General features: G+C 38.3%; 1 protein-coding gene across 1 annotated transcript in view; it reads right to left on the minus strand.

Moving 5' to 3' along the window:
* Positions 1–27,145, minus strand: part of LOC142086392 (IQ motif and SEC7 domain-containing protein 3-like) — a 172,772-nt gene that overhangs the window by 129,136 nt on the left and 16,491 nt on the right. The window lies entirely within an intron of this gene.

The raw sequence follows: 27,145 nt of genomic DNA on the forward strand, positions 1-27,145 counted from the left end.
GAAGAGAGGTGAAGCTGAAGGACTGAAGTTCATTACAGGTGGACTCCCCCACAAAAAAGGGGTTCTGAACATCAGAAACTGCCTTCCCACACGCACACTTACCTGGCTTACTGAGACCTTTGTTTAGGTCTATGGGATGAAAAATGGTACACAAAAGTTTAAGCAATAATTTAAGTGACAGCACTGCCAGAACTTCATCAGTTTATGCCAAATACACAAGTATTTCTCTATTTCATAATAAACTTTCACTTAATTGAAAGAATTGGGGCATGATTTTGCAACCTTGCAGAAAACAAAACAAAACCAAAACTCACTGCCCACAGTAATTCTATCTTAATCATCGATTTGATATTCAAGCGCAGCAAAGCACAGTATTATTCCTCCCTGCAGTCTTTCTTGTTTGAAGAGCGATTTACCCTCCGGGCCACTGCGTGGAGCCGAGATTCAGCACTGCACAGATCTTACTCGAGCGGCATTCCTTCCAGCTGAATGTCCCACATGACTGAAGTTGAAGACAGATGCTTAAGTACCTCACTGAATCAGACCCTACACATTTTTCTCCCATCAGCAAAGGACATTTACCTACTAGCAAAGACTAAGGAAATTCCAACACAGAGAGAGCTAATGAGAACAATTTATTGCAGTAGGATTTATTACAGGTCTTAACATTTCCCAAGATGAGTCATAGACTGAAACACAATAGCCGAATTTTCCATTTGCATTGTATAAGTTATACATCAGGAAAAACACCTTATTTTTGGACATTTATGACAGGTTTCACACAAAATGCCATTGCTCTAGTGTTTTTAGAACTAACTAGTCTCCACGATGGGCTAAAACTTTGTGATATTTGAAAACAAAGTGTATGTATTTGTATTTGAAAATAGCTGTTCAGCAGGTGTAGTTCCAGCAGCACCATGCCCACAACTGCCTCCTGTACTCAATGAAAATTGCATTGTGGCTGCTCAGCAGCAGAAAGGCATGCTCTCGAAGTACCTGACACAGGAGGACAGATAAACTGAAGGGAGAAGAGACTTTCAGCCTCATGATAAAGGTTCAAGGAAGGGTGTGAGGGCTGCACGTTGCATGCTGCCCAGCTCCTCCAGTATCCAGCTTTGGTGGGCAGCCTGTTTCCAAGTTCTTCACTCAGACACCAAAGAGAACAAACAAGAAGCTGCAGCACAGAGCAGAGAACCAGGCAGTCTGCACAGGGACCTTGTACAAGGAATGCGCCTTTGTAGGCTTCAGTTCCTGGAACTGTGTTATGTATCACTTCGGGTAAGTTATTGCAATTAGTCTATGGAATTAATTCTAAAACACTAACCAATACTGTACAAATGTGATAACCAAATTACATACAACATATCCTTCCACAACAGTTTATCACGTACTGATTTTATTTCAGTGACAAAAATAATTCAATGTAAAATAGAGTAGACAGGGACAACTAAAAAAGATTAATAAGAGCTAAGTTGGGCAGCTCATAGTGATGGACATTAAGCGTTCAGTATATTTGTTAATAATTTCACAATCAATGGAAAACCTAGGGTTCATAGCCCACATATATGCCAATGGCATTGAACAAGTAGCCTGTGTCTTACATTTCAGTGCTGACCGTACTATATTCTGTGCAGCAGAATCCTCCCTCACCTCACATTAATACTTAAACCAGTCAGTAGTGATATTGTTGATGGAGATCATTAGTCAGTTATGTGATCAAGAAATCATCATCTATAAATCTAAGCGCTTCCCACCCCCTAGAGCAAGCAGAATTATTGTCCCTTTTGCACCACATCCCTTTAGCCAAGATGTCAACTGAAGCAATAGGAAGATGTCAAGCCTGAAAAAGTTTCATGAATCTTTCCTATTCTTATTCTGTGCACAGAAAAGGTTTGGGTTTTGTTTTTTTATTTTTATTAAAAACATGTTTTCATACAAAACACATCAAAGATGCTTGCTTAGATGGACAGAAAAGAAAGACAAGTCAACCCACACAGTTAATCTTGATGTCTAACAAGTTGAACCAAGCCAGATGTTCCCTTTAGTCTCATGCTCCAAAACTATTGTATAACATTTTCTGCTGGGAGCTTTACATATGAATGAAGTGTTTCTCTCCAAAAGAGAGAAAAGAACCGTAAAAGAACCATGTACAACATGTTCTGGGTAGCATAAAATCCAAGAAGTTCTCCTTGAAGACTCCAGGCCTGTTCCATTTTACAGACCTAGAAGGTGAAGCAGTAGGAACATGGCACTACCATGGCCCCACCTGGTTCACCAGCCAAAAGTAACTGATAAAATGTTAAGTTACAATAGCTTCCTTCACACCCACAAAAAAGGTCAGTTTCTATCAAAGTCAAGTCTTAGTCTGACTGGCAAAACACAGAAGAAAACCTTCCAATTAGGTCACAGGAGCAAAACTAACATGGTTAAAAATAAACTCTTTCCAAACAACCATGTACGTCTGCCACTATGAGACTTCTGTATTTTCAAAGCATGAACAAGAACAGTTATTTTTATTGACATTGGAGTTCAGTCAAGATACTAAATGCAAATAAGAAGCATTCCTAGTTTCACGCAAAGTTAAAAAATGGAAGCATTGTTTCCCCCTCCAAATAGGAAGCAAGAGTAGTGTTCCACATATGCTACAAAAATATTTTTACTCCATAATCTCTTCCACTAGAAGTGATTGACATTAATGTTCCAAAGATCTATGAGCTCCTAGCATCCATCTGACCCAGTAACAGGCCTCACATGCACAAACAGAAAAGCTTTTCACTCTGCACAGTTTAGCACAACCGTTCAGTGTATTATAGTTGCATTGGCACAGGCTGAAGCATATCAGGCCACTTTGGTTTTAATGTCCAGTCAATGGCATCAACTAACATAAGCCAGAGATACTGTTACGGAAATATTGGTTTGTTTTGTTGGTTTTTTTTTTCCCCTCCAGCTCTGGTCATGTAGCTGATGACTGACCAGAGGCAGTTCTAGAAAGGAAATACAGAAGATGCACATACCAGCTTCTGTGGAAGGTAACTTTCAATTTTCTCAAGATTGGGCTGTATCAGTCAACTGAAAGATGACTCAAACTGGTACAAATGCTAAGTTGTCCCTTTCAAATCAAGTTATTGATAAGAAAGGTTAGCTTCTCACCTGACCCACAAACAGCAAGAACACTCAGCTTGAAAGTCAGATTTAGCTTAAGCTACAGAAATTCACGTCTCAAGTGGTAACTCCTAGATTTACTTGCTGGTGTCATCTGATGCAACCTTCAAGCATGTTTGATTCATGGAAAGAATACCAGATGCGTTGGATAACAGCGAAGTTTATACTAAGAGTTCATTTAAGTTCTAGACTAGTGTGTCTAGAACTAGAGTTACACTGATGAGGTGAACCTTCTTGCTAACTTCTCTGCATTTCTATTTTACATTCTATTTCTTTCTATTCTACATTTCAGAAGTGCATTTCACAGAGCAAGTCTGTTACCAGATATTTAGGGAAATCGTTCTGTTCATAGTAATTTTATCAGCTATCAATTTCCATTAACCTGTAACAGGGATACTCTTCTTCCTGCTCGAGGGGCTAAATTGTTCTGTATCCGTTTAGTATGAGCTCTAGATGAATTTAATCACAAATTTGACCACTCACACCCAAAACTTTCAATAGGTGGCTGTACCTTAAAACACAAAATCTGACAATGCATGTGTGCTATTACTCCACACAAAGATGATCAATTATATAATGTCATATATGGAGTGTATATGCATATACACCCAGAGAGCAGTTTCTCATATCTAGACACAAAAATCATACCAAAAAGTCAAAGAGCAAACTTCCACCTGAAGTTGCAAGCAAAATATTTCCACATCTGACTGACCTCTGATTTAATCACCCACCTATATTAACTGTGAAAAAGGCCTTAGAATAAGGTCACTATGTGGCATAGTAAGGAAACCAAATCCATCTCTTGGGGGTGGGGAGAAGTCTTTCACTGGCCATTTTGTCTTTTAATTCTCTATCATTTGACGTGATTAAGAAACAAAGTACAGCACCTTCAGGCTGATTCATTTCTTACTGAAACAGACTGTGTACAGAGTCATTATTTCCAAGGCATTAGCATCTTTGCATATGATTTTTCACCTGTAATCTGTGTGTCCTGCCTACATAATTCACTCAACATTTCCAGTGGTCTAGGTTCAGAACAATTCAAGGTTGGTGGCTATTGCAGGTAAGTACTTACAAAAGTTTTGCTACAACTAAGAGTAATGTTCTCTCAACTTCTACAGCAGACCAATTTTCTGTTTTATCTCAATATCATAACTAAACTCAGCAATAAAGAACTATTACAGAAATTATTTATCACAGCATAGAACACTTCAACTAAAACATCAGTTTAGATTTATGCTCAAAGTTTAAAAATTTTTCATATGAAATGCCAAAACATTTTGGTGGTGGTGGTTTTGTTGGTTTTTTTTTTTTTTTAAGAGAATTCAGTTTTTGTTCTTTTTTCATGTTTCTCCAGCAGCAGAGAAGTGTAAAACAAGTTTTCTCACCAGAGTATACCAGAAAAAGGGGGAATCTTCAGATGGTGAGTAACAGAGAGAGACCAATAGCCAAAACACGCTGCACATTCTGCTCACCTGACAGAGGATCTGTACAGGACCACAATATCAAAGCAAGCTGCAGGAGCATTTCATTATCTTTTCCCAAGGCACTTCTCGGCTCCACATCCCCAGGTCTGACTACCTTTTGGCATTTTCCCCTCCCCTCGTTCTTTCAAACGTTTGATGGCAAGACAGTATTTGTGTGCCTGTAGTGAAAGGGGAAGCTGGTAAGTGCAATATGTGTATAGAAACACCACTTGTTAGTATTGAAATGGACATTTTAAAATAAGTATTGCAAATCATCTTATGTTTCTAAAAATACCTATATAGTTCGAAGTACAAAATGAATGCATAAAATTAAAGTCTGATTTATCCAACAGTATTATCACTATCAGCACATTACTCAATCAAAAATTCAGCTCATACATACATCAGCATCAATAATACGAATGTCCTCCATAACTTAACCAGTTCATTAATTACTATCACAGAAAATGATCATTACATATAAGGCACAGGCTTATGGTAACCACTGACCCCATCAGGACTTCTCATTTTCTTTTTCAAACACTCCAGATTACAAAAGCAGCACTTGTCCTATGATCAAGTATTAATCATTCCGATCTGTTAAAAAAAGATTAGCTTTCTATCAAGCAGATTTAACACAACATGGACAGTTGTCACGGAGGAGTGGAATGCTTATCTACATAATTAGTACTTATTACTACAAAGGTATATTCTGATTTGCATCCCAGTTACGCAGTCTGATTGGGTTATCACTAAATATTGTTTCTACAGAATGTTTTCTCTGAAACACTAAAAATTATACCTCATATCTTTGTACAGCAACAGTAAAGACATCCAAGCTCTCATACTGTTGTTACCTATCTTTCCAATATATTCCTAGGGCAAAAAGGAAAGACTAAGCCTTTCTTCAAGAGATGCACTGCCTACAGCATACCTTCAAATTAACAGTAACTTACACAAAGAACAAGCAGATAACCACAGGGCATTTAGAATAGCATGCTGACGGCGTAGTAAGTTTTCAGGAAGAATAAATAAATATTATAATCTCCCCATTTACCATTCAAGTTACTTCTCAGCTAAACACAGGTCTGAACTGGACACAAGAGCATCAAAGCCTAACCAGCCCCAGAGGCCAACGATCCCGGCTCTGTGGGAGCACCCCCTTTTCAAAGGGGTCACCTTGCTCTGCCCGGCTCTTCGAACGGAGGCTTCTGTGGCAGCTCTCCCTGCCTAGCACCGTTATGAATTCATTTCATGCAAGGAAGCAACTGGGAATCCAAATTTTCTCCTCCTCAGCCAGGCCACTGTCTGGTATACTGTCAATGAGAGCAAAACCGGCACCCCATAAGAGCTTATCTCAGTCATTTGCTAAAGAGATCCTGTTCATAAGACTCATAAGAGTCCATATGGTTTACTATACTGTATTGGGTTACAAAAAAACCCATCAGCTCTGATCCAGTATCCCTGAGAAACAGAATAAACAATCCCAAAAGTGTAAGCAAAAAGACAGCAGTTTTCTTCTGAAAATTGTCAAATTGAATCAACGGGTTTTTTTTTTTTTCCTGAACAGTTTTTCAATACTTGAAGCTAAGTATTTCTGGTAAGTATTGCAGAGACGCTGAGTTGCTAAGCCTTTAGGTAGCAGCACTAGAAGGAAAAATATGAGCAGGCACCCAACGCAGATGGATACCCACAGCTGGCAGGCACTCTCAAGAAGCAGAGAATGAGATGGCAAAGTTAATGAGGAGCAATATCGATCACAACACAGCAGAAAACCTGGAGTCACTACCCTGTGTGCTGTGAAAACACTGGATTAAACAAGAACGGCTATAAATAGTAAGCAACTTCCCACACCTTAGCCACCGCAGCAGTGATTTATCAGTGGGAAGGCAACAACTGATAGGACAGCGATGGAAGCTAAACTGAAGCTTTTAGAAATGTGCAGAACAGGGCCTGATCCAGCTCCCAGTCCTTCAGTTTAACAGTCTCAGGAGCCCTTGGCTCCCGAAAATACTAGACTGCTTGGCTCATCATGAAGGGGACAAATCCGTGAAAGAAAGACACAGTATCATTTTAGGTTTTGAGTTTCTATATATCATGTGTGTTTTGCTTTCCCAGCAAAACAAAAAAAATTCAAACAATTCTCTTTTGAATTCCCAGATTTTGTCAAAATACATTTTAACTACTCCAAGTCTCCATTGTCCATTTTGAAACAGGATCAAGTAAAAAAGCCAAATATTCCTCTACAGTCCAAAGCAGAGTTTCAAAGAGTTATTCTGTTATTTCATCAGGAACCTGTTTTGCTTGGAAAATTGTATAACAAAGCTGCCTTTCTCTCTGCTTGAGAAAGGTGGAAAAAACCATTCCCTTATTTCCCCACCAATACAGTGAATTAACCTGACAAACAAATATTATTTTAAATGAGCAGTAAATTAATTTTTTGAGTAGACAATTAATATTATGATATTTAATTTCAAAAATCCATGATCCATGCATTGGATCTACTTTTTTAAGTTCATAAGGCTCACAAGAGTCCATATGGTTTACTATACTGTACTGGGTTACAAGAAAATCCATTAGCTCTGATCCAGTATCCCTCAGAAACAGAATAAACAATCCCATCTACTTTCATCTACTTTTTAAAGCCCAGGAAAAAAGTACACCTGTGAGAAAATAGATCAGGGCACGAGCTAAATCAGTATTTCCAGAAAGAACGAGGTCTCCGATCTTGTGGAGAAGAATGATCACCACAGCCCCTAGTCCTTTGCCAAGGACGCAGCCCTACAAATGACAGCAATTTGCAGAGGCAATGAGGTAACTTAACATCAAGAACAAGAACTAAAACTGTTCCCCTGTCACATCAGAAGTGCCACCGAATGGCCTTTTTGTGATTTAGTTAGCGATCCAGTATGTGTGCTCATAAATTGTTCCATCCAAGACAGACGTGCAACAAATAGTCATGTATGAGATAGAAAAATAAGAATATTGAATTAACATCTGCCTGTTCCAAATGTGCCATCTCCTCTCAGCAAAAACGCAAGAGAAATGTATTTCAGGAATGATTTAACAGAAATCTGTTCCAGTTACAAAATTATTTTCAGAGAATACAGCACATGGACTTTTTATTGCTAAAAAGTTATAGAACAGATTAAGAAAAATTTTCCACCCGATATTGAACATGGCAGATTTCAGCCATGGGGCCAGGAAGCCTATTTCTCTCCCAGATAATACCACCTTCGTGTTTCCAAGTGACACTAAGTATTAACAGGTTGACTGAGCTTAATTCAAGCTATAGAAGACTATCAGCACTGAGATTCCTCAGACCCTACATATGCAGCATACAAGATGCTGCACTGAATGAGAGATTAGTATTTACCTAGCAGTGACAGACCAATGCCACAGGCACTGAATATCTGAAAAAAAGGTTTCTCAGAAAAAACTTTCCAGTGTCCTCTTCTTACACTGCTAAGACTATTTTCTCTCCCCTTCTTTTCATCTTTCTTGCAATAGTTACATTATATTCGTATGTGAAAGTATCAGAAGTTCTGTAACACCCTGTGCATGTTTTTAGCTAGAATTTTGAACAAAAAAATCCTGACCACAACCAGCACAATCACTGTCAACATTCACGTATCTGTCCTATGGGAAAAATCCTAGCAAATCATAGTTAAAAAGAGATTTAGCTAGCCTTAAGGCATCAGTGAAGCCCATCACAGAGCCCAAAAAGTCTACTTTAAGTACTAAAATACTCTAACACCCCCAAACCACATCCTTTAATTCTAGCAACAAACAGTATTAGGTAGATTCCTTCAAGCACTGCAAGCCAGCTACAAAAAAGCCCTAACAGTCCAATTTTCATGTTATGAAAACCTAGAGTTTGGGTCTCTCAAGCATATTCTAGATGTGGTTTGGCAGAATTTTATGAGCGTTTTTAACTTTGACATCACTAAACCCTCAACTGCTTGGTTTCAAAATTTGGGACATACTTAGATTATAATCTACAGAGAGAGGGATTTTGCTGTTACCTGTAAAGCACTACGCTCCCTAAAAGCCTAAAAAGGAACAGTTCTCAAGTCAGACTTTTAATAGCTCATCTACTCAACATACAGAAAGTACGTATGACAGAACTCCTATTATATAGCAAGATACTGGTCAACTGAATATTGACTCAAAGAAAACACTCAAAAAGCCATTCCAGTGCACTTGCTTGCCAAGAGAACTCACCTCTGTACCAGTATAGCCCCATTAAAGGCCATGAATCATTGAAAGCATCAGGTAGAAGGAGTAACTGCAAACTGGAGAAGGCACAGGACAGAACATCTTCCCTGACCTACCACTGGCGCACTGCTCTCTTGGACAAGCTGTTGCAGTTTCCTACATCCCACTTCATCACTGTAACCAAAGCTTACAGCAGCGGACTGAGGCTCAAGGGAGTCATTAGGAAAACACTGAGATTCTCCGAAAGAAAAAGATTTTTTTTTTTAATGAAATATTTTCACTTACTGGCAATCCAGAAGGCTACTTTGCTTGCTGGAACACTCTTCTCTAGGACTTTATTACCTTGGAGTAGGAGGGAATCCCAGGATTCCTACAAAAGCAATCCCACATTTAAAAGGGATAATGCTATTCATGTTCATGCATGGGAACTGGACTTAATCTGCTAGTTCTGAGACTCAAAACACTTCAAGGCTAAAATGTAGTTCTGCTAATCAATATCATAATGCGTAGTTTTTAAAGACTTAATTCCCCAGTCTGTTTGTTTGACCTTTCCCCTCTCAATTTATTTAGGATTCATGGAACATCATGGCCTTCCTTACTGGCAAGAACTCTTACTTCAGCCTGTTTTACTGAAGTATCTTGAAAAGGTACAAACAAATAAGATATTTTGGATTCATTCACTAACTTAATTTTTACTGTGACAACTAAGAGTAACATATAGCATTCAACTAAGTCTTATTTTTAAAGTCCTTCTTAAAATAGCTTGGGAAGACTGTTGTTTCATTATTTCTTTCACAATTCGTCTAACAATAACTTGAATTTCCATTAAATTGTTTTTTGCATTCTTGACTCTGCCTATCTATGAATCTGAACTGCAATTATGTCAAAGACTATTTCATTCAGTGTTCTACAGAACAGTTTAACGGTGATTTTGGTGTCATTGTTCAATTCACTTTTCAGAAATTCTTCAGTCAGACTATTATTCAAGCATCAAACTCACCTAGCAGATTACATGGTACATACAGTATTAACAGTTTGATGCTGCAACCATAAACATCTAAAACTTTTCCTGAGTTTGAGACATTTTATAGATATTTGCTAAATAACTACTACTACTACTAGAGATTCTGTTATTGCTTAGTAATGGCACATGCATGCATTAATTTAATATCCCTCTGAAGTGTGTGGGGTTTTTTTGTTTGATTTGTTTTTAATTTGACACATCTTTATTCATTACAATTAAAACAAGAACAAATAATTCATTCAAGAGAGTTCAAATACAAATACCTCAAACTGTTGACATTTAGGTAGGTAAACAAGTGATCCTAAAGGACAAGACTTTCCAAAAAAAAAGCTGGAAATCTCAAGTTCTCACATGTCTGTGGTGCATTTACATAGTCAGACTTCAGACATCTTCTACCAAATCCTAAAGGATAATTTTGTGGCGTTATACTTACAGTGTCTATTACCAGTGTGGTATTAAGCATCTAATTTTTACCCTCTGAGTTTCATATTAACATTTATATTAATTACACAAATTGTTACTAATTATACAAATTATTATATAAATTATATAATATCATTCACTACTATAGTATAAATTAGTACCAATTATATAAAGTAGTATTTATCTCCATATGTCATTGACATCAGGTTGCTGCCCCCAGACGGATGATTCAGGAAGTAATTGTTTAAGACTTGCTATTTCAGTTTTACCAAAGGTTAAATTAAGTCTCACAAGTTAGCGATTATGGCTAAAACACAGACCTATTGCCTTCCTACCTCTGGCAGTTTTCACATGCTCTTTAATAGTCCCATTAATAGCTCTGCACTTAAGTTCCCTTCCTATTCCCCTTCCTCCAAAATTGCTGCTGTTCTATCAATAGAGATCGATGAACGAAAGATTTTTCTTATTAACTGAAGACGTACATACATACATAAAGAACACACACCGTCAGAAGCAGGTACTCCACACAAGGGTACTCTGGGAACATTTGCCAGCAGCTCAGCAGACACTTCAAAAATAGGAAATGCAAGCTTATCCCGTCAAACTAAGATGGCAAGTCTTCAATTATACACCCTCCGCTTACTTGGTATGTAACATCTATCCCCCCCATGAAGACAGAGCAGCTCCAAATGTGGTGCCAAACCTGCAAGTGTCTGCATTTCAACTGACTGATAAACCACGCAGATACCTTAAGGATGCCTCTTATGAGAGCTCCCTTAGTTTAGCAAGAAAAGGGTACGGTAAGAACCAGGAACAAACACTCAGCTGAGAATCCAAAGGTTGAAGATGTGTCTAGGATCCAGATAAACTGCAGAACTTGTTTACTTTTCCCTAGTAATTTCAAACTGGCCCAAACTGATACCTGTAACATCTAAGAACTCAGCCTTAACTGAACAAATTTCTTGTGTCCTCCATTTAAGATATAGTGCAATGGCAATAAAGGTGTAATTGAATAAACCATTTCTCCTTGTAACTTGTATAAAACTGTGTGTGCACTGAGAAGTTAAAAAAAACAGGCCAGGAGCTAACAGTTAGTTCAATATTAACTATGAATTCATGTTATCTTGCTTCTCACATGACAGTGTCACTGAGCTTCAGTTACCAATGTCACTTCTGTTGACACATTTCTTAAAGATGGACAAGGTCAGCTAAAGGGTTAGGGAAACAGACTCAATGGATAAGTGGGATGAGAATAGCTATAAGGGAGTAAGTTTCCCCTACAGAAACTAACTGCTTTTATACTGACAAGCAGCAGCAGCATTTGCTAAAAAACAGCTATTTGGAAAATAAAGCTTGGGATTGAAAGAGCGAACAATGTCTGCTGCTCTTTAGCAAAAGACTAGTGCATAAAACACGGCTTCACCTGAGAACCAATTTCTTCATGGCTTTTTAAAAAAATGGGCTTTTAAATTAAGTTCTAAAAAGAAGTTGAAGTTTTGAAAGTCAAAGGAAGGAAATCTATCTATTTTTAAATAAGTAACACTCAAGCTTTGAAAGCTTATAGGAAGACGACTAAAAAACACAGCAAGTCGATCAACATCCTCCAAAGGGAGCCACAGCACTAAGCGGTCCTTATAAAGCTTCTCAACGGAAGGTTTAAAAGCCACACATGCACAAATGTTGTATATCTAATTTTACAATTGTTTGCATTTTACTCAAGACCAATGGTCCATCTCTCCATGTGCTATATAGACATTTCCCTGCATGCCTTATTCATGCAACCACCTACAGCACTTAACCACTTGCTACAAGTTAAATACCCTCTCCAAAAGAACTGGAAGAACAGTATAATTCTCTCCACAGTAACGTCAATGCATGAAGTGTATTATTCTTTTTTTATAAACAGATACAGTGAATTTCAACCACCAAGTAGGGCTGAAAAATTTAAGTATCCTTTAACCTTGCTTTGTTTAAAGTCATGAAGCTTTCCAACTTCAGACAGGTAGAAAATGTAGTAGCAACCACTTCTGTTTGCAATGTCTCAAGTAAGAAAATGAAAACTTCAGGGAATCAGAGAACAAGGATGTCTTCTTGCATAAGGAAGACAAAAATACAAACCCTTAGAAAAACTAAACAGAAAAACTCCATGACCATAACAGAAGGTTTTATTGGATTAAATTCAACATGAAAATAAGGTTGCCAGCTTAACATATCTATCCATTTATGTTAAGATAGAAGAGAATTCCTCTTCCATTCCCAGCGCTCTTGACAGTACAGAGAAGAGATTCAATTCACTTGGTGCTAACAACCAACCTTGGTGCTAAAGATGAGACATGCAAGTATGGGAAGTGCTTTAAGCTAAAATTTAGGTGGTACTGCACACAGTAGTTCTGACGAACACTTAAAGAAGTTCTGCAGTAACAATCCTTAAAAATTGATTTTTAGTATTAGCATTTTTGCTTCCTCATAGATATAAAAAGGCAAAAATAAGCATGGCAAAACACTGTCCACATTTAAAAGATATTTCAGAACAGACACTTTCTGTAATAGAAGCCTTTTATTCTTTTTCCATAGTCACTCCATCCACCAAATACATAACTGAAAGACCAGCTCAAATTTGCAGTGACTTACAGCAACTATTTCTTTCAGCAGACATCAGGGTGTTTTAATAGCACTTGCCTCAACAAGTCACTAGCTACTCCAAGCCCCATTAACTGAAAATATATGTTTAGGAGTAGTTCCTTCTTCATTATGGTACTCCTGTTTGCTCACTGCTACCAGCTGTAAAAGGATCTGCTCCAGAGTAATTAGGTTCTTAACCAGCACAGAAAGAACAAGGACTTCCCAACCCCCTAACGGTAACATTTGTTTTATTTTTAAATGTGTAGCCAATGCATACTTTCACACCATTGCTGAGAAGGATAGCGGCTAAACTGTTACAAACTGCTTTTCTACAGATCAGGATGTTATAAATTACATATAGATGGGAATATCCAGTTTAATTCTGCCCATAAGATTAAATACACTTCCTGTAAATACCAAATGTGCTTTACATGCTCTTAAACACCTCTACTGGTCATCATGTTACTAAAAGCAGCCTTAGATAGCAAATCCACTTCGAGTCTGACAAGTAAGAATCGGTCCTTCAAGCCAGCAAAGCAGCAGTATTCAGACTGCAGCTGCACATTTGTATTTTTGATAGCACAGTTAACTCAATTTGTTTCTCTAGTTTATTTCTCTATAGCTTTTGTAAGTAAAAGCCAGAACTGTAAAGTATAAATTGCTACTTAATCACATTCACAGATTATAGTATAACCTAATAAGAAACTGTAAACAACATTTGGATAAGAAACAGTGACTACCTATGCAAACTACTTACACTCCATTACTACTCTTCTGGCAAAAGCACTAAATATAACGCTGCTTAAAAAGAGCTCAAGTTTGTAGTTCCACAGGTAATCATCCACAAGAGAAGTACTGCTGAAAAGCTGTCATAGTGTCAAAAAAGGCCAAGTCAGTCTTGCTTTATCACTTTGGAATAAAAGGAGAAAGAGTCAACAAGCTGCATTTGAGAAAGTTAATAGCCCTTCATACTACATGTCGGTAAGACCAGACCTGGAACAGGCTGCTCAGCTCCAGAAGCTATTGAACTTCACCTAATCAATACCAGAGATCACTAATGACCAGCTATACAAAAGGCGTTACTACAAATGCTGAAGTGTAATAGAAGGATTGCAGAAAAAAAGCTGAATTCAAGCTATTCATAATCATCCAAATGATGAAATATTAGGACATAACTGTCTTTCAAATGCAACCTTAAAAGCCTGGGGAAAAAAGTATTTAGAAGCAGACGAATTTCTTGTAGTATTTCATTTTAATATAATCAGATTTAAAACCTCATTTGCTGTGTATTATGCTGTAATACTGCCGCAGAAATTCCACCTATTCAAAGCGTACAGTAGCACTGTGCTCTATTGTTTAGCCATTTCTCTGCAAGACTCCACAGAGAAGGCAGCACAGATTAATTTTCCTATGCCCTCCCTTCGGAATACACGATTCACTAGAGGAAAAAGCATTTTTGCTTTTGATGGCTTGCAAGCTATTTTTAGAGGTTTGAAGTTAATCCAGCTCTGAGCTGCTCTAGCAGTGATATATCCTCTCAGCCTCAGCACAGGCATTCTGGCCAGTCTGCTGCAGGAAAAATTCTATCTAGGTATTAAAAAAAATCATACTAACATTTGTAACAAGTGAGACTGCTTAATTGTTTATGTTCACACCCAGGTATTAATGTGGACAAATGCCTGCTCACCAGGACTATCCTACCCTCCCCAGGAAGGAGTTTTAAATTCGAGGTGGACATCTTATGTATTACAAGTCTTGCAATTTTTCTCACCTAAATTCCACTCTCAATAAAGAGCACTGTTTTAGAGCCACGTATCCTTCAGCTTGACACTGCTATTTACGCACCAGACAAAACCATCTGGACAAGTAGTATAAGGGGTTAGCTAAAGGCACAAGGACAGTGTATACTGCTAAAGATACAGGCAAGCCTTTCAAAAGAGAATATGGTAAAGGGAACGGATTGTTTCATGCCTCATCTACAGAGAATTTGCAAAATGACCTGGCATAGCAGTAAGCTGGCACCAGTTGGCAAATGAAGATTCCTCAAAGAAGGGATGAAGCAAGTTAAACATTCCTCTGGTTTTAAGGAGAATGAAAATACAAAGTACACGCTTCAACAGATAGCCTCAAGTACCACACAAAAAGGCAGGATTTTTAGAATTGCATTTTAAAAGCCTATTCTGAGACAGCTAGTTCACTGGCATAGTATGTTCTGTTCATCCCATGAGCACAAGAGGAAAGGCAGGAAGGAGAGGGAAGGTGAGCCCCGAGTCAATGTCTAAACTTAAGTTAAAACAGAATGCTAAGAGGATACTCTCTTTTTGTGCCAAACAAGTATACACATGTGATAGTCCATGAGTTTCATAACCATAATCCTACATGCATTTCACTTCCTGCTTCAGAAGAAAACATAAGAACTTTTGGAAGTACTGCTGAAGGAGAATGGCTCTAACTCTGAACACCACTCAAGACACATACATCAGAGACAGCTGTCCTTTCCTACCTACGACGTCAAAACTGAAAACTCTCAGGCATGCAAAACTCATCCATGACCAGAGCCCTTTCTTATAAATCCCACAGATCAGTCAAAATTGACATGAAGCTGCAGTTTTAGATCTATATGCTGAAGAGGCAGCGATGCTGTCCACCTCTTCCCACAGCTCAGTTCGAAGCAGCACCTGAATGAAGAACTAGTAGGGATTGTTCCAAACAGCTTGTATTCTTAAAAGTTCTGCGCAAGCACTAAATTCAGTTTGCAGACTGGGGTTTCCTCAGCCACCCAGTACCAGCAAATGGGGGAGAGGGGGTACACCTCCTTTTATTGACAAAAGTGAACAAAATACTTAGTTTCACCAAAAACACACCAGTTGATTTGCGTAGGTATGCTCATTCTTCTCAGACAAGTTCAGGAGTTTTGCAGCGTAACTTCTGTTCTCCTACAGCAGGCTCAAGTCGGAGCGAGGGAAGGACCCTAACACCATGACAGGCCCATGAAACCCCACCCTGTTCTGCAGGAAATGCGCTCACACGCAACAGCCGCATCACGGCCATCCAGCTGTCCTCCAAAGAACTGAACACAACAGGCGGTTTTCAAACCAACTGAGCTGAGACACAAAATTCGCTTGAGAAGAACAAAAACGAGCCACAGAACCAGTGGCTTTCAGAAATTAACACTAAACTCTCATCTTTAGCTGTCTTCTGAATTATTTTTTCCACGCCTCCTGCCACACAGACATTTAGTCACATAGAACGAAACACAAACAAGTCAAAGTATTTCTCCCACATGAAAAGAAATTGCTGTAAAATGTCTCTTCCTTTCAGAAGAATATTCCGAAAGCACTCTGTTCCTATGGTGATGGGGTCCTACCTAGATGAGGAAAACCACTGCCTAAGAACACCACACAGACTGAAAGGGATATAAGCACATTCTGGATCCAGAGCTTTCCCATCTGTTCATGTATGATGCCTCAGGGAGGATACTTTTTCCTACTGTGAAGGTCTTAAAGGAGTTACAGCACCTACTATTATTTCAAGTGTCATTTTGTCTCCACTAGCCATTTAAACTATACCTGTATTAATATAGTTGGATTACATTAGGGAAATTTAAATTGCTTCCAAATGCATCCAATTTTAAGTTTAAAAATCAGATCCTAATTTATACAATAAGTTAGGCTATAATTATACAAGGAATAGAAATATAATAGAAAATATAATAGAAAATAGAAAAATAACAGTAATTTAAAGCACAAAAATAATTTCTTCTTCCCCCCCCCCATATCAACTGAAGAATCCATATTGCGAAGTTAATTTTGCTTGGTTTAACAAGAACCTTGCATCTGTTGGAAATACCAGTATTTACTATGAAACAGCTGAATAAACTATGTAAGAAGACAGCACTGCTAATTTGGTATTAACAAGTATTGCTTACAAATAAAAACAATTTATGTACAGGTTTAAAGATTAAACAGAACTTTACATTAAGGGTGTTCTAGGTTATGGTGGTGGTTTTTTTTTTAGTTCAGTAAGTGGGGAAAAAAGAAGAACAGAACGTAGCACACAGCTGAAACACAGCTCCACTCCAGAGGCAAGGCCAAGTATCCCTCAGTACTGCAGGAGTCCCAGGGCCATGGTTCACGTAACCTTTAACTCAGAAGGCTCTTCCTAGTATCTCCTAGACTTTGGACCGGTTAATATCACAAACGCACCCAAAGCCACTGTTTCATGAGGACAACTGAAAAGCTGACACAGCACATCTGCAAACTTATAACTGAGAATCCAGTTTAATGCAGAAAGCAATTGCTTCTGAAAGTTTGCCAATATTGCTTTTAGTCTTCCCTCTCTTCAGTTTCTCTATTCTCCCACTCCCACAAAAAACAACCCACACAAAAAATACCCCTTAAGTTCTTGGAAAAAGAGGGTAAATACGGCATCCAGCGGATCAGCTACTGGGAGGGCTCCTAGCCGTCCCATGCTTTCAAGGCTCCATTAGTGTTCATCTGTCAAAAACTTAAGCCTGTCCCAAGTGCTTTACTGGCTTAACCCTCACATTGTACACACGTGAGTGCAGACACAGGTGAGCTGTTCGGTGCAGCAAAGGAAGCAGCCTTCACACACGGAGCCTGATCTGGAACAGATGAGATCAGTCACACTTAATTTAGACATAACTCTGTGACAAAGTAGTATGTATATGTACACACACACACTTCGAAGTGTAATTACAATATTAATGCCCAAAGCATCACATTAAGTTCACTATTAACAACAATCTTAAATTGCCCTGGTTTTACTTGAATCAAAGTTATATCAATTTAATTATTCTCACCTGATGAGAAGCATTTACTCGGTTTTGCACAAGTTTAAATAAAATAATTTTAAAATAACTTTACACTTGGTGCCCTGAGCCTTGCTGGCAAGCTAAACGGGGAACATTAGAAATGGGTCACACTGGTGACATAACAGAAGTAGCTCGTCACTACACTGCATCTGCGAGTGCTGGGAAACATTGATTGGTGTAACCTGGATAATGCTTAGTTTATAAACTGCTTGGAGGTCCTTGAACACCAGGGCACTCCAGGTCTGCTGCAAAGCTTACTAAGTTTTAATGTGTGCTTTATATCCCGGGGCGGAGCGGGAAAGGGGCCTTGAGGAAAGAGACAGGAGGGAAAGAGGCTACAAACTAAACATTTGCATCTGATAAAGAACAGCAGCTGATTATTTAATAAAATTCCATCACAGCAAATAAAAATGAAAATTCAATGCTGTAACGTTAAGGACTTATTTATATTTCAGTTGTAAATGCTGTTGTTGCTTGTGCTGGTGGTAAAGATTTACCGATTTTTTAAAAACTGCACTAACTACAAGGCTTCTGCAGAACATATCTATTGTGCCTAAATTTAAAACGCACTATCTGTTTAAACCTGAAGTTTGCAGTAAGGAAATCAGTAGCTTCTCTACAAATTGATTATACTGAGCCCCTTTCCTCACACTCCTGCCCTTAAAGAATCAGGGTTTTGGCAAAGACTTCAGCAAAATATTCTTCTTTGCAAGTAAAAATATGGGCCAGTCTGTCACTTCTGGAACTTCACTGCAAGCCAAAGATTTTCCCCACAGAGCATTAAAAGTTAGTATGTGCCATAGCAAGATATATCAAAAAGACAGCTTAAAAATACCATCATCTCTTTAAATAAAAATTGGAATTCCAAAACATGACTGTAGCAGGTGGGAGTTCAAATACTAAATATTGTGAGATTTGACAAAGATTACCCCCTCTACGTAAGAGCACTTCTTTACCCTCTTTTACGCCATACTGAGCCTCAGTCCTTAACCTGTACTCTGAAGGTGACTGAATTCCCCAGCTTCCTGTATGACTGTATTGCAGAGGGTTGGGTTGGGTTGGGTTTGGTTTTGGTTTGGTTTTTTTTCCCCCCTCTTTTCTTTAAATCAATGATGTACTGAAATAACAAGTATGGCTAGGAAAATCTGTGAGAGCTTTTTACTGAACGCTCCCCACACAATCATTTTAAAACACTTCACTCAGCTGCCAGCTTCTCCTCTTGACAGCTGGCTTTGGCGTCCCTCCTGGCCACAGACTGGCTCCTCTCCACAGCTACGAAGTTTCAGCCAGAGGCTGGAAAGATTTCATTTGGAACAGAATGGAGATATCTGAAGCTCTTTACAATTGGTTGGGGTTTTATTCCCTTCAGCCCTAGAGCGCACGCTTTTGGGTGACACCAGCATGCTTCATGCATGCTGAATGCTCTACACAGGAAGGAAAATAATGGTGCAGAGGAGTCTTCACATAAACCTTCAGGCACAGAGATGAACAGTGACAGTACTAGCATTTCTTGGTTACCCCCAGAAAATATTCATCCTAACTCAGCAGAATCCTTAAATGCATTGCCACCAGTAGTCCCACTGACTTCATTAACTACTTGGGTGCTTCAAGTTAACGCATTTTTTGAAGGATTAGCAAAGCTTAGTCCTGCTTGATGCTAAGCTTCAACTGAATTTGATGTACTTCTACATCAAAGCTAAATGCCTGCTGTATTATTAACAAACAGCTGTCCAGGTCCCCATCTGCAGTTCTTGCTATAAGTGACAAAAAAGTAAATCATCACACTACTCCCAAAATTCCCCTGCAAGCAAAAATATGCATTGCTGGTTTGTATTAAGAACACATTACCGCCAAGCTCCAAGATGTCCTTATCATGCCTCTGAACCCCCAAATAATACTTTTATGCTCCTAACATTCAGCCTGTTGATCTATTCAGAAAATTCAAATGATGCACTACCCTACAGTATGCAGTAATCACCTCAAACATCAATTACAAGCCTAATAAAACCATTTGCAAGGGGTGATGGTTAGAAGCTTGCCAGGACTTTATGTCATTTAGTATTATTAAATTTGAATTCTATTATCATTCTGTGTTGTACAAGCTAGACTACAGTTAAGCTGATTTACCCAGACAGGTTACACTGCATGGCCCTCAAACACATGATCCAGAAACAGGAAGCTATCTATAAAAAGGCACATAAAAGCATGAGTTCATAATCTAGTGGAATACACAGAAGATGACAAAAAGAATCAGTAGTTCAATATCCAAACTCTATTTCAAGTTTACTGGGGTAAACTAACTGTAACCTCTTCCAAATAACACTCAGTCAACATCTACACAAATATAAACTCTACATTTATTCTACAGTTACCGATGGGGGTGTTATAGATGTATCATTTTTATTAGTAATTGTATAAATCCAGCAAAACTATGCTAACACATGCATCAAAACAACTGCAAAATATCAGACTAAGTCACCCATATAATGGATAATTAAAGGGATGAGTAAAAATATTAACAAGGACACTACAGCTATTCCATTATATCCAATTTCTACAGTGATAATCTAGTATACCCGGGTTTTAATGTGGTACACCTTTAAGAGCACAACCAAACCTGACAGAATGCATCAATGTATGATCATCTCAAAAAGATTAAGGAAAAATTATACAAAGAATGTGATAGTAACCTTTTAAAACCAAGTCATCAGTTCACATCCAATATTGTCAGAAGAAATTAAAAATTAGACCAAAATGTCCTCACTATTTGGTTTGACAAACAGATGTTACTTGGTCCAGTACTTGTATTAGAGTAACTGAGAGTCTATAAAACAAGCCCAAAATTTCAATAGAAAGGTGATTACTTCATAACAGCTAGAAATAACAATACCTGCTTGCATGCCCTAAGGTTTTGAGTGAAGGCATATCAAAGAAAACAGAAGTGGAAGAACATTGGTTAATTACTGACATTTAAAGCCATCAGTTAGCTGAAGACAGAGTTGGCTAATACCTTTACAGCTTCACCCCTTGTTATATCAAAAGCATTTAGACAGCTAGCTTGTTTTATTTGCTCTTCATGCAAAATGAAACCTAATACAAGAGGGCTCCGTACTAAGAGCAGTAAGGGGCAGGAAGATGGAACTTGCACTTGCTCTATCCACTTAGGCAAAGAAGTTTAAAATTCATGCTTGCCAGCTTGTCACTGTTAATAATCATTTAATTCTTCTATACGTGTGTGTATGTACATAACTTCCTTTTTGCCCGAAACCATACTTGGCTAAATTCTGTTAATTTGATTGCAATCAGTAGAAGTAACAAATGAGCAGAGAGTTTAGACAGGTAAACTGGAAGTGTTGGGAAAAGGATTACCCCCTAGAGAAGAAAAATCACCATCAACGTGTGACAAGAAACACCAAGTAATGTGCTTGGGAGGCAGACACTACACATGACCTACCCTCAGAAAACCAACAGAGCTGTGGAGGTTGTGAAGCATGGATTAATATACCAGGCAACTGCTCTAGTACTCACAATACTTGTTTTAGAGTATGTTCAGTTTGCCAGCCCTCATATGAGCAGGCAGAAAAAAACCAACAGAAAAAAAATATATATACTTAGGGATTCTGAAAAGCTTCAGATAACTACCACCTAGCTCCAAACTCAGCATGAAATTATCAAAATAACATAATTGCATTTGGACAGCCATTAAAGCTGACTAAATTGCAAGTTATTCCTTTATGTGTCAGCTAGAATTTCACCTTATACTTCCACCAAGAAAAGGTCATGCTACACAAACAGCTGAATTCAGTCCACTGTTAAAGAATCTTCTAGTTGAGAAGCTACATCATCTGCAGCAGGTTTAAATTATCTCACTCACTTCTTTGGGAGACTGGAGTTCAGGCATTGTACAGAACAAGCTGAGCACCCAATACTGACTCTGAAATAACAACCTAGGCAAAGGGATGTCAGTAAGGGACTACACATACTTCAAAGTTTTGAGACACAATGTTTATGTTTGCTCAGTTCTGCTGTACCTATTTTCCATCACTGAAGGTTTCCATAATAAGGGAGATAAACACATTCTTACGCGGGCTGCTCCCTGCTCTTCAAGGCTTACTGTCTCTTGTTATTTTATCATGATCTCTGGCCTGACCTTCCCCCCCAATACTTCAGTATGTGATCTTTTAATTCCTTTGGGAAAGAAGTCTTAAATTCTCTTACTTACCAAGCCTATCCTTTCAATTTATAAGTACTAAACTGTTTTTTTAATTGTAAGTATTCATCTCGAGACTCTTCAGTTCCACATTATACAGACATAAGATTACTGCTAAGGTTAAGCTTGCTATACCAGCTGGCCAGAAAAGAAAAGCATTTTCAGACAAGCTGACCCCATCCCTCCTGAAATTCAGCAAGTTTTTCAACACCCTCGGCATTTACTGAGGTGGATACAAAACAGGAAAGATCTGCAACCCTCAGAATCTGTCAAGGCTGGGAGCCTACTCCTTAAATAACTGTAGACAGACCATCTGATCCTCAGCTCCTCTTCCTGAAACACTTTTCAGTATTGGCAACAGGAACACCGTAGTAATTTCTGACTTTGGATTAAAAATATCAGTGAATGTTTTCTAAGCAAGATGAGACATTTAGTCACAGACACCTCTTAATTGCATTCATGTAGTATTTGTGGTTAGGTTCTCTGACTTCCTTTTCTGGAGGGAGGGAAGAGAGGAAAGAGGGGGAAGTCGTATGTTTTCTAGGTTGACTGTTCTGGAAAGATTTTCTTTCCTTTCTTACATAAAGAAGTTGTTTTTCATTAATGCCAAAGATCCAACACCAGATGGTTTCAGTAAAAAGCACTAGCACTATAACTAGGTTTTCTACACCTACTTTCATGAAACTTGGATTTCGCCAACACTCCTGACAAGTGAATGGCAAATCTCCATCTGAAACTCTGTCAAAGACCCTACTGGCTGTGTTCACATGCATTCATGATTTAATCCCTTATCACCTAATGCTTGGATCTCCAACACACATTTAAAAATGGTGGTAAAAAGTGTACGGCAGTAAATCAAATAAGCCTGTTGTCAGATGCCATTCTTGGCTACTCAGTAATCCACTTCTATTGGCAGCTCAAGCAATAAACGAAATACAGACTCAACAATTTTAATAAATATACTGTTGCTTTGTCAGCAGTACAAGCTACTGAGAGTCCTAGGGTAAAACTGCCACACTTACTAGCACTTCTGGTTGATCCATTTACTTAATTATAAACAAAAGATCAGACAGCAATTAATTTTGCTTTGGAAGTAAGGCTTTGCTTTGGTGTGGGGGGTGGGGGGGAAGGTTGATGCTTTTTTTTTTTAAATGATTCAGTCCAAGTAACAGCAAACTTCTTACTATGCCTTTTACTACTGCAATGCCATGATTTCTTCTGCCCTTTTCTACTGCAGTGCTAGGATTTCTTCTTTAGCATAACCTAGTTGTGAATTTTCATTAAGTTCATCATGTGCTTGAAGTGTTGTATAGCAGCAAAACACTTCTGAACTAGGACATTGTTTCATGGTTACCCACAACTGCAAGTAGCTTCAACTCAGGGAAGTCTGCCCACTTGTTACCAGATTTTAAAAAAAAATTACCCCCCCAAAAAAATCTAGAAAACCCAATTCTAAGAACACATACTAGAATGCCAGTGTACCTGAAATCATTATAATACCAATTGTAGAAAAGTGTTCTCCAAGAAAGCAGCGAAAAAATACTTTAAAGTCCAAAACCAGAAGAAAATCCAACTTATGAAGAGGATCTGGCTACTATACAAGAGGACCATTTAAGGGCTTTCTAGGGTGAAACTGTATTTGGATGTTTCATGACTTAGGAACATAAGCACTGAAAAAACCAAGGTACTATGCTTAGTCAAATATGCTGTAGATATTACCTTAAATTTTTTTTTTTCTAAAAATACAGATCTCAGCATAAAAATCTCACACTGTGCCTCATTTTCACTGCCTCCAGTCATAAGTTGTGCCATATCACTCTTATTTGTAAAGCTCTAAAAATATATTTTCAAGGAGGGAAAATTACTGCCATTTCAAATAGCAGACAGGGAAGTCAGTCTCTCTCCACCCCCTATGGTTGCTATACTTAGCAACAGCTACGCGATCACTGCTTATCAAGTCAGGCTACATTTCACAGCACATGAAGCCAGGATAGAAATGACATCTTTTTCTTCAGCATAGTGAGAAAAATCAAGAATTAGAATAATGATGCACTCTAGGCTCATTCTAAGATGCAGTAAACGACTTATTTCTCAACATCTTCTTAGCCACCCAACAGTTTCCTCGAATGAGCTGCTTCCTCAGCGACCAGATAGGTTATATTAGCAATAAGTGCACAGAGTGGTAAGATAGGAAAAAGTAATGCTCTCTGAAAATAGGGAGGAGGGAGAGGTGTTTAACAGAGATACCTTGTTTTTGCCTTCAGTACCATCTGTGCTATATTTAGTACTCACTCCAGCTGTGCAACAACCACAGAATATTTTGTTGGATGAGGAAGGACAAAAGGATATCAGTGGCTGTTTTGCTATGTTTGCCTGACTAAGGTAAAATAAAGCACATGTTGTGAAATTCACTGGAATCAAAGATTTTTGGGGTTTGTTTGTTTGGTTTTGGGTTTTTTGGAGGGTTTTTTGTTGTTTTTGTTTGTTTGCTTTTTAAGAAAAACTAGCAGGTAAATGGAAAGGAAGTTTGCTTAGGTATAAGTTATTGTTCACATTACTGTTTTGGAGGGACACGTGATTTTTTTTCTTGCTATCAAAGCAAGTTAGTAAGCAGGGCTAGGTTTTTCAGTCTCCCTTCTTACTGCAGTGATGTATTAATTCAGCTCAAAGTCTCCATTATGAAGAATCACATTGTCAAAAGTGCAGAAGACAACCCAGCCACCTCAGTAACAGCTCTTTTCCAGAGCTACTAAAGGAGCAAATCCAAAAGCAACTACTGTACACAGAAATAACATAGTTAATAGTTAATAAGTTTGTGCTGTGTAGCTACCTTTTGATGTTTATAATCCTGTTTTACCAACGGGAAGTCTTCAACACTGACTTTGATGCCTAACACTGGATTACTGGTCACATCCAAATAAAAATATCTGCAGTTCTGTGGGTAGTACAACATCAAAGAATTAGATATTGGTGTTAAGTTTGAAAATAAATCCAAACAACTCACATCCACATGAAGGAAGTGAGAAGAAACAAGCCCATGTAAAATTGTTATGTGAGGCCAAGATAACAGATGGACCCCAAATATAAACTCCTGGGAGTTTAAGAAAGCTAAGCAAATGCAGAAAGTTAAATTTGAGAGGGGATATCTGTAGTGCTTTTAGAAGAGCTAAGCAGAGTAAGCACAGAAGCTTCCTAGAAGCACTGCTTTCCGACTACAACAGAACATGAAAAATGAGCTCTCCTCTTGAATGAGGAAACACACCTCAGAAAAGCACCGGAATTTACAGAAATAGCATTCGCCTTTCAAACAGAGAAGGAGATTGGCTAGTAGAAAGAAAAAGGCAAAACAAGAATAAGTCACTTGCTGTCTAAATATAGCAGTCACAGGAGAGATGATAAATTAAGCTGATAAATAATTTAGTCTTCTACCTGCACTGTTTGGGGACATGGTATTTTGAGACAGGTTGTGGTTTTGTTTTTTTTTTTTACACATTGAGGAATATCAGAACAACATACTTTTGCTACATACACGTACGCCAAGGATGTTCAATTGCTATATAAGCCAGTAGCTAACCCCTCCCTCTCGTCAAAATACAGATACACACGTGGCAGGGGATCAGCATCAAAAACGCCAGCTTGCTTGCCCCGTCCATCCCATTCCTACAAGAATATTATAAACAAAATTATAGGACTTGATTAGCAGTCAAATGTTTACTAGAATTGCATCAAACATACAGAATGTCCTTCTCACTAACATACTAAAGAATAGCCTCAGTAGAAGACCTAGGAAAGATCAAGCAAACTCCAAAACTGAGCACATGCTGACCTGGAAAGGGGGACATTTTTCTTCCTTCTTACAGTCACCAGGACAACAAGCTAGCACCCACTAAGTCCTCAAGTATAAGACATCTTACCTGGTGTGCAAGGGTATTCACACGCTTCGTATGGACTGAATCCACACCTGGGACGTCAGGTAAAGACAGTGCTAGATAATGTGATAAAACCCAAGCCCTGACCTCTATTTAGCTTCCCTTTGCTAGCGTGCAAGTAGCCTACGAACAAAACAGACATGCATTTGGAGTGACCTTGGAGTTGCTATCCCTTAGTTTGCATGCTCGAGTAAGTCAACAGGAGCTATTTATTTCAGTAGAGTCAGTGAAACTCTTCAATGCTGCACCTACTTTGATACCCTGTACTAGGATCAGAATTTCTATCAAAGGTACATCAGAGCGATTTTTCTAGTTTTAATCCTCATGTATTTCACCTCCTTCTCTTTTGTTGGTTTCAAACCCGCTCGGTGAAGTCTCCCTGCCCGCCTGCTGTACGCTAACCAGGACCTCAGCCCACGCTGACAAGAAGTCATCCTGCTGCCATGTTTCCCAGTTTGAGAAAAGGATGCTGTTTTTCAGATATACTTAGGCTGGACCAGGAGCCAGGACCTCAGACATTAAACATGACCCTTCAAAGATACTTAAGCTCAATTCGTCTGTGTCTGGAAAATACAATGGAATTTATCAACTTTAAAAGAAGTTTTTTCAATTCAAAGAATAATTATCAGATAGGAGGTCTCAAACTGCAAAGCTGCAGCTAATGTGTTCAACCATTCTTCATTCACTACATTTTCTCAAGTGTATTGGGGAAAGCAATAGTACCTCTGAACATTATATTAAATACAAAATTAGCCAAGAGAGAAGAGAACAACTTATCTGCTTTGACAGCATCACAGCTTCACAATCCTCAGGGCATTGCAGTTTATTTTGGTTATTATCACCGCAACCCAGGCATTACTACTTATTAGAACTTAACTTTCTATTTCAACTAAGTCAGATTTCTAATTAGAGATTTAAGATTTTCCACCTCCCAGGAATCTACCTAATATATGGAGATCAAGCTACCCTACATTGTCATTACTCTTTGGAAACAGAAGCAACCTGCTCAAGTTAAAAAAAAAAAAAAAAGAAATCTTTGTTGCTGACAAAGAATTCATATTCAACTAAACTCACTGATAAGTTGGCAGAAAGCCACAGGCAGCACACTGGAGTCTTTTCTGTTATGTTCCCTTTCTTAAAATAAAGAAAGGATTTTAACTGGTGAAGATAACATCATATATTGGACATCAATTATTAAGACAGACTTCTTGAAAGAATCCCATTATTTGGGAAAGGAGCTATAATCACTATAATATA

The sequence above is a fragment of the Calonectris borealis genome, chromosome 10, assembly GCF_964195595.1.
Source record: "Calonectris borealis chromosome 10, bCalBor7.hap1.2, whole genome shotgun sequence".
Lineage (NCBI taxonomy): Eukaryota > Metazoa > Chordata > Aves > Procellariiformes > Procellariidae > Calonectris > Calonectris borealis.